Source organism: Balaenoptera borealis (assembly GCF_965194805.1).
Source record: "Balaenoptera borealis genome assembly, chromosome: 21".
NCBI lineage: Eukaryota > Metazoa > Chordata > Mammalia > Artiodactyla > Balaenopteridae > Balaenoptera > Balaenoptera borealis.
In genome coordinates this window covers 1,472,160-1,482,070 of record NC_138880.1, presented here as the reverse complement: position 1 = coordinate 1,482,070, position 9,911 = coordinate 1,472,160, and the positions used below count along the sequence as shown (strand labels likewise).

The 9,911-nt window shown below is 56.9% G+C and overlaps 1 pseudogene across 1 annotated transcript; it reads left to right on the top strand.

The window, feature by feature from the left end:
- The first annotated feature begins 5,562 nt into the window (after positions 1–5,562).
- On the top strand, positions 5,563–9,582 carry LOC309619589 (dipeptidase 2-like; annotated as a pseudogene). Its single transcript has 9 exons — positions 5,563–5,745; positions 6,050–6,179; positions 6,401–6,542; positions 6,843–6,912; positions 7,033–7,208; positions 7,574–7,658; positions 8,327–8,423; positions 9,049–9,184; positions 9,285–9,582. The product of its transcript is annotated as a dipeptidase 2-like (transcript).
- Positions 9,583–9,911: the final 329 nt, after the last annotated feature.

Genomic DNA, 9,911 nt, shown 5'->3' with positions numbered 1-9,911 from the left:
GTGCCAGCCCACCGGCACGCCCCACGTGGGGTGTCTGCTAGACTAGGGCATGGGTGGGGAGACCCAGGTGTGAGGGGCCAGGCAGAGTACCCCTGCCCTCCCCCTGCTCTCCTCCACAAAACTGCCCCTCCTCCTGAAGCCTGACCCCCAAGTCACAAGTTCCTTATCATGACCTCACTGGGTAGTGATGACCTCACCGGCCTTCTCACAGTTGCTATGGCAGCATAACTGCCAACATGCTGCCCTCAGAGAAAGTTCCCTGACAGTTCTCCAGCAGATCCAAATCTCTTTGTTTGTCTGAGAGAGAATGTGTGACTTGATCGTCTATATTAACTCAAACCTGTGCTCTGTTCCATGGGTGGGCAGTGCGGCAGGTACACCAAAACCGGGCATCTCTACAGGAGGCATGGTGTACGCACAACCTCACCTGGCTGCCTCATGTTCCTGTGCGGTTTGCCCACTACGTATACCTGAGCGCGTTCCCAGCTGTAAGTAATACCAGTGACCTGGGACACCTTCAGGGACCCACAGTGCTCACTGCTGAGGACAAGTGAAAGGTCCTCCCTGGACAAGTGTGCAGGATGGTCCTGATCTTTGTAAATGTAGCTTCCCCTTTGGGCTGCAGGATGCTTCCATTCAGACCCTTTCCTGACTGGCCTCTTAGCAAAAGACAAGTGCATTTTTGTTGGCAAATGGTAAATGGAGCAGTTTGAGGAAGAGGGCCACTCTTGAAACACACCTTCAAACCCAGGCACCTCTGTGCTGTCATGTAGACATCTACATCGGTGCCCTCAGACACATCCCATCCTGAGCTGCTGAGTACTAGGGGAGAGGGTGGTGCCATATTGATGGGAAGACCGGAAGAACCAAGACGGGTGTTGAAGTGCTAATGAGACTGGAGGGCTGAGGAGATGGTGTCCCAGGAGGCTGGGTTGATGTGAGCCTAGACTTGGTACCCAGAACGCGGTTCTCAGTCTCCTGATCACTCTGCCTCAGTATTTGGCCTTGTTCTAATCTACATAAAAGTATCAGAGGGCTAGAGTTCAGTGTGGTTGAAACAGGCAGTATAAATGGGGCCCAAGAGGGGTTGCCAAGGTGGGAGGGGTCCTTAACCAATTTATATTAGATTAGTTTTTTCCAAAACTTGAAAGACATTTCCATTAAAGCCTCAGAAGTGACAGACTGCAAGAAATGTTCTCTCTGTTGTGGAAGGGAGAGACGGAGAGGCTCATGATTGCAATGACTTTCGGGTTCTACTGTTTTCCCTGGGAACGGTGAAGAGACTTCCTCACGTGCTGCAGCCGTAGGCTGTAGGAATTGCTTTTGCAGCCAGTGTCCCTTCTCTCAGGACTCATAGAGGTGATGGGCCAAGGCTGTGTTCTGGATGTCAAGTAGATTAAAGTTCTTCAGCCAGAAACTGGGAGAGACATGAGAGAGGGAAATTCTGGCAGGAGACTGAGTACAGCAGAAGTGACTGATCAGTTCTGATTTTCTTTGCAGCAGCAGTGGCTCCCATTTCTCCTCCTATCTCTGGTCACTACCATGTCCTCCACCGAGGGTGTGGAGAAACGCAGTTGGGCTGGCATGGGGAGACATACTGCCTGGTTGGTGGCTACCGGGCCTACGGGGATGTTCCTTTGGCCACGCCAACAAAGGTGGAAGCAGAGAAGCCAGTCCCCAGACGTGCTGCCACGAGAAAGCACGCTCCGGAAGAGTCAGACGAAGACCTGGGTTGCCCCAGACCCAAAATCCGGCGATTGGAGCATTCAAGCAGCTTCGGACTAGAAGGTGCTTTGATTCTCAAGCAGGGTGGCGCAGCCTCTGGGCGCATCCCCTCTGCAACTGCCCCAGTAAACGAATGTCCCATCCTTACTTTTTCAAGGTCAGCAACAGGGAGTCCCCTCCTAAAGAAGGTTCTCTCGCATTGCCACACTCTCAAAGGCTGCCCCCAGTGTGCTTCCTTCCTGTGGGCCTGATCAGGCTAAGGCTACAGTTGTCTCTTTTCTTCTCTGAGTCGGACCAAATCGTCTTAGTAACACCTGTTCACAGTGGTGACCGTGTGTTTCACGGGGGCTGCTGCTGAGCCTTTACCTCATCCTTTCATGGTGTAGAGAGAGAGGATTATACTGATTTTTACTTCTAGGGGAGAGGGTGGTGCCATACTGATGGGAAGACCGGAAGAACCAAGAGGGGTGTTGAAGTGCTAATGAGACTGGAGGGCTGAGGAGATAGTGTCCCAGGAGGCTGGGTTGATGTGAGCCTAGACTTGGTACCCAGGACGCGGTTCTCAGTCTCCTGATCACTCTGCCTCAGTATTTGGCCTTGTTCTAATCTAGATAAAAGTATCAGAGGGCTAGAGTTCAGTGTGGTTGAAACAGGCAGTATAAATGGGGCCCAAGAGGGGTTGCCAAGGTGGGAGGGGTCCTTAACCAATTTATATTAGATTAGTTTTTCCCAAAACTTGAAAGACATTTCCATTAAAGCCTCAGAAGTGACAGACTGCAAGAAATGTTCTCTCTGTTGTGGAAGGGAGAGATGGAGAGGCTCATGATTGCTATGACTTTCGGGTTCTCCTGTTTTCCCTGGAAACGGTGAAGAGACTTCCTCATGTGCTGCAGCCGTAGGCTCTAGGAATTGCTTTTGCAGCCAGTGTCCCTTCTCTAGGGACTCATAGAGGGGATGGGCCAAGGCTGTGTTCTGGATGTCAAGTAGATTAAAGTTCTTCAGCCAGAAACTGGGAGAGACATGAGAGAGGGAAATTCTGGCAGGAGGCTGTGTACAGCAGAAGTGACTGATCAGTTCTGATTTTCTTTGCAGCAGCAGTTCCTTTGGCCACGCCAGCAAAGGTGGAAGCAGAGAAGCCAGTCCCCAGACGTGCTCCCAAGAGAAAGCACGCTCCGGAAGAGTCAGACGAAGACCTGGGTTGCCCCAGACCCAAAATCCGGCGATTGGAGCACGGTGCCAGGAGGTAGACCCCACAGAATCTTGCTGGCTGAGCCATTCTGAAGAGAGGGCAATGGTTTAACTGCCTCAGGCAGCGAATGCCTCTTCCTGCCGTGACCCACCCCGTCCCCCCACTGCCCACTGCCACAGATCACAACCTGTGGCGTTCTGTTTGAGCCTTCCTCAGCCAGGAGCCTCCTTCCACACTAAATGGCCATAAGCAAGGAGCCTCAGAAACTGACGTTTGAAATGAGAGTCTGCCCTGAACATCCCAGGGCTGAAGCTGGCCTGGAAGAAAACGTGACGTTCCTCTGCTCAATCCTCAGGGGCCCCCTTGTCAGCTGAAGACAGAAAAGTCTGCACTCTGCGAGCCGAGGAGGATGCAGGAGCAGAGACAGGGTGCAGAGAAGCCTTAGCAGTCTACCACATGGGCTCCTGCTCTGAGCCATTTTCAGCGGCCACCACCACAAACCAGGGGGGGAGCTGGGTTTTTTGAACCTGAAAGCAGCAATCTGTGGCTTCCCAAAGAGCCTCCTGCCTGGGGTCTCAGGAGGCAGGATAGAGAGACCCAGGAAGACCTGCTCCCTGAAGCAAGAACAGGATGGAGAGTCAAGCAGCACGCACCCTGCCCCGAGGTTCACATGCTCCTTTATTCCCAGCCCTTTCTGCCCCCAGGGGGGTCCCTTACTGCTCAATGTTTCTCTGTAACAGACTTCTAGGGTCGCCAGTGCTCACACTTAGGTCACTACCCCTGTGCTAGGCACTCCTGCTACCCAGGAAAGCTTCCAAAGGTGGAACAGCTCCAGGTGTGCCAGGGATCAGAGCAAACACTTGAGAGGCTGGGGATGAAGGAGTTTGGGCACAGTCCCTAAAGCATCTCAGTGTTTGAGCTTCTGTGAGAAGGCACATCCCCTCTGTGTGTGTGTGTGTGTGTGTGTGTGTGTGTGTGTGCGCGTGCGTGTTGGGGGGAGGGGGTCCCCAGAGGAGGCAGCTAGGGGGAGGGCCTGAGGCTGGAAATGGGGAATGGCGTGCGGCCCCTGAGCAAGCACACGCACTTAGCCCTTGAGGTTTCTGGGAAAGCCAGAGCCAGAAGGGCCACGAGATAAGGCAAGTGTAGCAGCAGAACCCAGGTGCCAGGTCTTTCCTCAGAACCTATACTTGTCCACGAGGCCAGGCCTTCCACGCTGAGGTAGGAGGGATCCTGGCCAGAAGGTCGGCCAGCAGCCCTGGGGGGAAGGTTGCTGCGATGGGGGCTCTGCTGCCATGGAAATGATTTCATTTCCTTCCACTCAAATAGCCTACTGACTGGGTTCCTGCTCTGTTGAGGAAAAGGGTCGTTGACTCTCCCCAGAAGGTGTTCAGTTCACATGCCAAAAGTCCCTCTCTTCAGGCCCTGGGGAGGTGTAGCACCTCCTGAGGGCACTCTTTCCTGAGGCTGGCTGACAGAAGTGGGGGGGGGGTTCCTGAGAGTTCCCGGGTGCTGGTTGAAGTCCCCAGAGAATGGTCATGCAGGTTGGGGAGTCAAGTAGGTGGAGAGAGAAGGTGGGGGGCAGGGGGCCCCTTGCTGAATCCAGAGCTCACAAGGTTACCCCCCCATTTCCAGAAACTCTCTCTTCCCCCACACCAGCCCACAGGGCCCCGTACCGGAACACCGGGAGCCCAGAGCACGTGTGGCCGCAGAGATGCTCGCACGCAGCCCTCGGAGTGCGCGGGGCCAGCTGCAGGCAGATGGGGACGATGTGTGCTCCCGGGAGGCCTAAGGCTGAAGGTGGCCCTCTGAGAGAAGCGGCCCAGCTTGGCCAGGAAGGTGAGAGGCGGGGGAGAGCAACCTAGGGCGCCCCCTCGGAGCAGCGGGAGTGGGAAGAGGCGCAGGGGCGGAGGGAACCCGCGACGGGAGGCGAGTGGGCGCTCAGCAGAGGCCAGCTTAGCCCGCGGGAGCTGCCTCTGCGCAGGAGGCGGGAGGGCAGTGCCGCCCCGGGGCTGCCGGGCTTCGCGGATCGCGGCTCTCCGCACACGGCTCGCAGGGCCCTGTGACTCTGTATCCCCTCCCTTACCTCGCCCCCCTCGCGAGGCCGCGTCGCTGGGTGGCCTGTGTCGACGGGCACAACCCCATCGCCCGCCCCTCTCAGACCCGCCTCTGCCCACCTGCCTGGCCCTGCGCAGCTTGCGGCCCAGGGGCCTCGAAGGTCCCCGCGCACTCCGCCAGCGGCCTCTGCTGCGTCTGCTGCTGCTGCTGTGTCTGCTGCTGCGGCCGGGAACCCGCGTCCAGACCACGCCGGGCACCTCCAGCACCCCAAGTCCGCGGGAGCGCACGCGGGCCCTGAGGCGGGACTTCCCGCTTGTGGACGGGGGGCTGCAGTGTGTGCGGGCTGGTGGGGGCCGGTGGGGGCCTAGCCTGGCCCTGGGCAGGGGAGGAGGTCCGGAGCATGCAGAGCTAGTGGGGAGGCTCCCTCACACCACCCCTGGATGTCCTCTCCATCATCTATGGATGCCCTTCCCCTTCTCTGTCATCCCCTTCCTGGTGGGAAGCCCTCAGCCCAGGCCTCAGCTGCTCCTAGTATAGTCTGTGTGACAGTGGGAGGTGGGGGACCCCCCAGCTGGCCGAGGCCAGGCAATGTGTCCTGCCTGATCCCAAGACCTAAGGAGCCCACCCATTTGCCTTGACCTCCCTCCAGCCACAACGACATGCCCCTGGTCCTGAGGCAGTTGTACCACAATGGGCTCCAGGATGTTAATCTGTGCAATTTCAGCCATGGCCAGACCAGCTTGGACAGGCTGAAAGACGGTCTCGTGGGTGCCCAGGTACCAAAGGGACACACAAGGTGCCACCATGGCTGCTGGGGAATGTGGGGCAGTTTGGGGGCCTCAGAGACCACAGCTTAGTCACATTGGAACTAAGTTACCATAGTGACCTAGAAAGTGCCATGCCATGGATGCTGGGGGCTACAGGGGTCACAGTGAGCCAACCTGACGGGCATCCAAGTACCACAGCAACAGCAACGCATTCCATGTGACTTCTGGGCACAGTGAGTGCTGTGCCAGCTGAGGAGGCTATGAGAAGCCCAAGGAGTGCCAAAGCCCAAACCAAGCCCTGGCCTTCCCTCAGTTCTGCTCAGCCTACGTCCCACGCCAGACCCACGAACGGGATGCTGTGTGCCTCACCCTGCAGCAAATTGACCTCATCCGCCTCATGTGTGCCTCCTATTCTGAGCTGGAGCTTGTGACCTCAGTTAAAGGTAGACGGGGGACTTCCCTGGTAGTCCAGAGGTTAAGACTCCACGCTTCCACTGCAGGGGGCTCGGGTTTGAGCCCCGGTGGGGGAACTAAGAGCCCTCATGCTGCGCGGCACGGCCAAAAACAAAAAGAAAAGGTAAACAGACTGGTGGTGGTAGGTGCTAGGGACTTCAGTAAGCTACCCCTGCCTCTGAAAATGTTCATCTGAGCTACCTGCCCCCAGCTCGCAACAATACCCGGAAGTTGGCTTGCCTCATTGGTGTGGAGGGCGGCCACTCACTGGACAGTAGCCTCTCCATCTTGCGTACCTTCTGTGCGCGGGGTGTGCGCTACATGACACTCACCCACACCTGGAACACGCCCTGGTGAGCGCAGTGCAGATGGTAAGGGCCCAGTGAGGCAGGATCTGCCCAAGATCACGCTGGGGCCCAAAGCAAGTTTACCCCTGGGATCCGGCCCTGAACCTGGGGTGGGGAGGGGAATGGAGGTTTGCAGAACAAGACTGAATCCCCAGAAGGGCCCTCCTACTGCCAGGCACAGCCCAGTTTGGGTCCCTCCTCTCGCACCAGGGAGTTGCAGGTGTAGACGGTTCGACAGAACCTCTTTCTAGGCTCTTGTAGCCAAGTCATGGCCACCAGTCAGACTGCCTCCTGGCCATCCTGCAGGGCACAGAGCTCAGCAAAGGGTATCCACCCCTTCTACAGCAATGTCAGTCGGCTGACTGGCTTGGGCGAGGTAAGGACCCGGGTTCCATACCCTGCGCCACATGAATGTCCAGCCCCGCCTGTTCCCTACAGATAAATGCACACAAGGTAAATGCAGCCCTGATGACCTCTCCCCATCCTGTCCCTGCAGAAGGTGATGGCAGAAATGAACCGCCTGGGCATGATGGTGGACTTGTCCCACGTCTCGATGCTGTGGCACGGCGAGCCCTAGAAGTGTCACAGGCACCTGTCATCTTCTCCCACTCAGCTGCCTGGGGTGTGTGCAAGAACACTCGGAATGTTCCTGATGATATCCTGCAGCTTCTGGTGAGAAATTGCCCTGGCCCTCAAACCTAAAGCAAGAGGTTCAAACCGGGAGCCCTTGAACCTGAGCCTCTTCTCCCTCAATTTCCTCAAACCCCAGGTTAAATATCTTCTGCCCCCAAAACCCACGGTCCACAGCCCCTGAACTCTTGAGCCCTAGGTGGGGGTCGAGGTGGTAAGATACTCCACCAAACCCGGAAACCCAGGGCCAAGACACCACCCAGACCAGGGCTGCGGCTCCTCCATTCACACAAACCCAGAGGGGAGACGACTCTGCCCTCAACGCCTTCCTCACAGGGGCCGAGCGCGTGAACAGGCAGGTGGCGTGCTGGGGGCCAAGCTGCCTGTCCACCGGTCCGCCCCTGCAGAAGAAGAACGGTGGCATCGCGATGGTGCCCTTGCCCGGGCGGGTGCTGCAGTGCAACCCGTTAGCCAGCGTGCCTACTGTGGCAGGTGAGCCTCACCCTGGGCTCTCTGAAAACTCTGATTTGGAGCTGAAGCTGGGTCCAAACTTGGGGAGGACTTCAGAAGAGCCCCAGTGGTTTGCCCCACCTGTTGGCAATAGGTACAGCTCCCAAGAACCCAATAATGGACGGTACACAGCACCTTGGTGCCATGTGGAACTGGAGCCACGGAATCAGAACTGCGATACTGATGGGTATCAGGGAGGCTGTCAGACACAGAGCCCGGGTGCTGCCCAACTGTGCCTCTGCAGGGGCTCCTAAAGCGCACTGCCCCTACCTCTGGCCAAGGGACTGGACAGCTCCTTAGGTCTCTGGGGTCTTCATCAGTTGTACTCTTGTTCCTCTCTCATCCTCCACACCCGGGGAAAGGAGCCCCCACAGGTTCTCAAGGAGACTGGGAGGAAGGGTGAATCGTGGGTGGGAAATGGCCCAAACAGGGGGCTCTGGGGTCCACTCCAAATCTGAAGTCCAGTCTAGAGCCAGCTGGGATCACTTCAGATCAAACCTCAGGGCCCTCGAGTTGGTACTCTCGGTGCCAGGCCACGAAGGAACTGGCCTGTTTGGCCTACAGGCTGCAAAAAGGGGAATCAACAGAGGCCAGTCATCACCCCCACCCCTGCCCTGGAAGCCCCACACTGCTGACTTCCCATTCTTCAGATCACTTCGACCACATCAGGGCAGTCACTGGATGCAAGTTCATCGGGAAAGGCGGAGATTATGACGGGGCTGACCGGAGAGTGCTTCCCCGTGGCTTGTCTCGGGCTGGCTGGGCAGCAGTGGGGCTTTCACAGCCACCGTGCCCACCACACTGTGGTCCTCATGGCCTTGACCATAGCCTCAGGTGTGCTGGCCCAACTGCTATCTCCCCTCTCCCAGGGTCTGCTTCCTGGGCTCTCCTGTTTGGCCCTACTCTAGGTCATCATATTTGTCTAAAACACCACACAGAGCTCATCTGCCCAGCATCTGCGCCCATCCAGTGCCAGCAGACCCACGGCCTCTGAGCAGACTCTTAGCAAGGTCTGGGCTGGGCTGACCATCCTCTCTGCCTGCAGCTGGGTCTGTGCATGCGGGGGGCGTCAACCCACTTCTTAAAAAGCTTTTCTTCTCTTTATAAATGGAGGCAAAAATTGCATTCAGTGAAAGGCATAGATCTTAACAGTACAATTCAATGACTTTTGACGAATACTCGAGGCGCTTTTGGGGCCTTCCTCTGAAGGATGAAGAGCAGGAGTGAATCATTTACTCTCTCCAAGTCTCCATTTTCCATATCTGACCAGGGCTGGGGTTCAGTGGACGCTGGACACATAGGGCTTTGGTTCTGACTCAGGACCAGGGAACAGGTCTGAGGCCCAATAGCTGGCCGGCTGGCGGCCACACAGGTTCCCGCAGGGGCTGGAGGACGTGTCCATATACCCGGGACTGATAGAGGAGTTGCTGAGGCGTGGCTGGAGTGAGAAAGAGCTCTGGGGTGTGCTTCGAGGAAACGTGCGGCGGGTCTTCAGACAGGTGCAACAGGTATGCTGGGCTGGGCAAAAGAGGAGCTCTGAGCAGGTGGTCTGAGCAGGTGTATGTGGGGGTGCTGTGAGAGGTGCTGCCCGCTGACTGCCGCCTCCAGGTACGGGAGGAGAACGAGGGACAGAGTCCCTTGGAGGATGACTTCCCAGATGAGCAGCTGGGCAGCTCTTGCCGCTCCGTCCTCCCACGTCTGCATCAGAGAGAGGATCTGGCTCCAGACCAGAAACTAACCAGAGCTGCGGTTCGTGGGAATCCCATTTTGTCACCTAAGTGGTCATTCTCAAAATCTTGCCCCCACATGGGCCCAGGCCTCACAGTTATTGCTGCCTTCCCAGTCCTCATTGTTTGGCTCTGGTGATCCAGTTAATCCTGCCAGATGTCACTTTGGCAGCCACAGATACCCCTTTCCTTGCATGCGAGCACAAACATTTCCTATGTATTTTTCTTTTCTGATAATTCTTTCAATGTATCCCTTCTGGCTTTGTGCAAAGCGATTCTTCGTTTTGTACACGGGGACCACATCTGGGAAAACATCACCGCACCCTCGTAAGTTACAGGGGGAGACCCGAACTGGCCAAGCCATGACAGGAGCTCGCCGCTGCTGAGCTCTACACATCCCGCTCCTTCCACACAGTTCGCCAGTTCCGCGGCGAGCTCATCTTTCTTGATGTTCTTCCCTTAGGAGACGTGTACAATGCAGCAGGATTCTCAACCCGTTCCCCGTGGT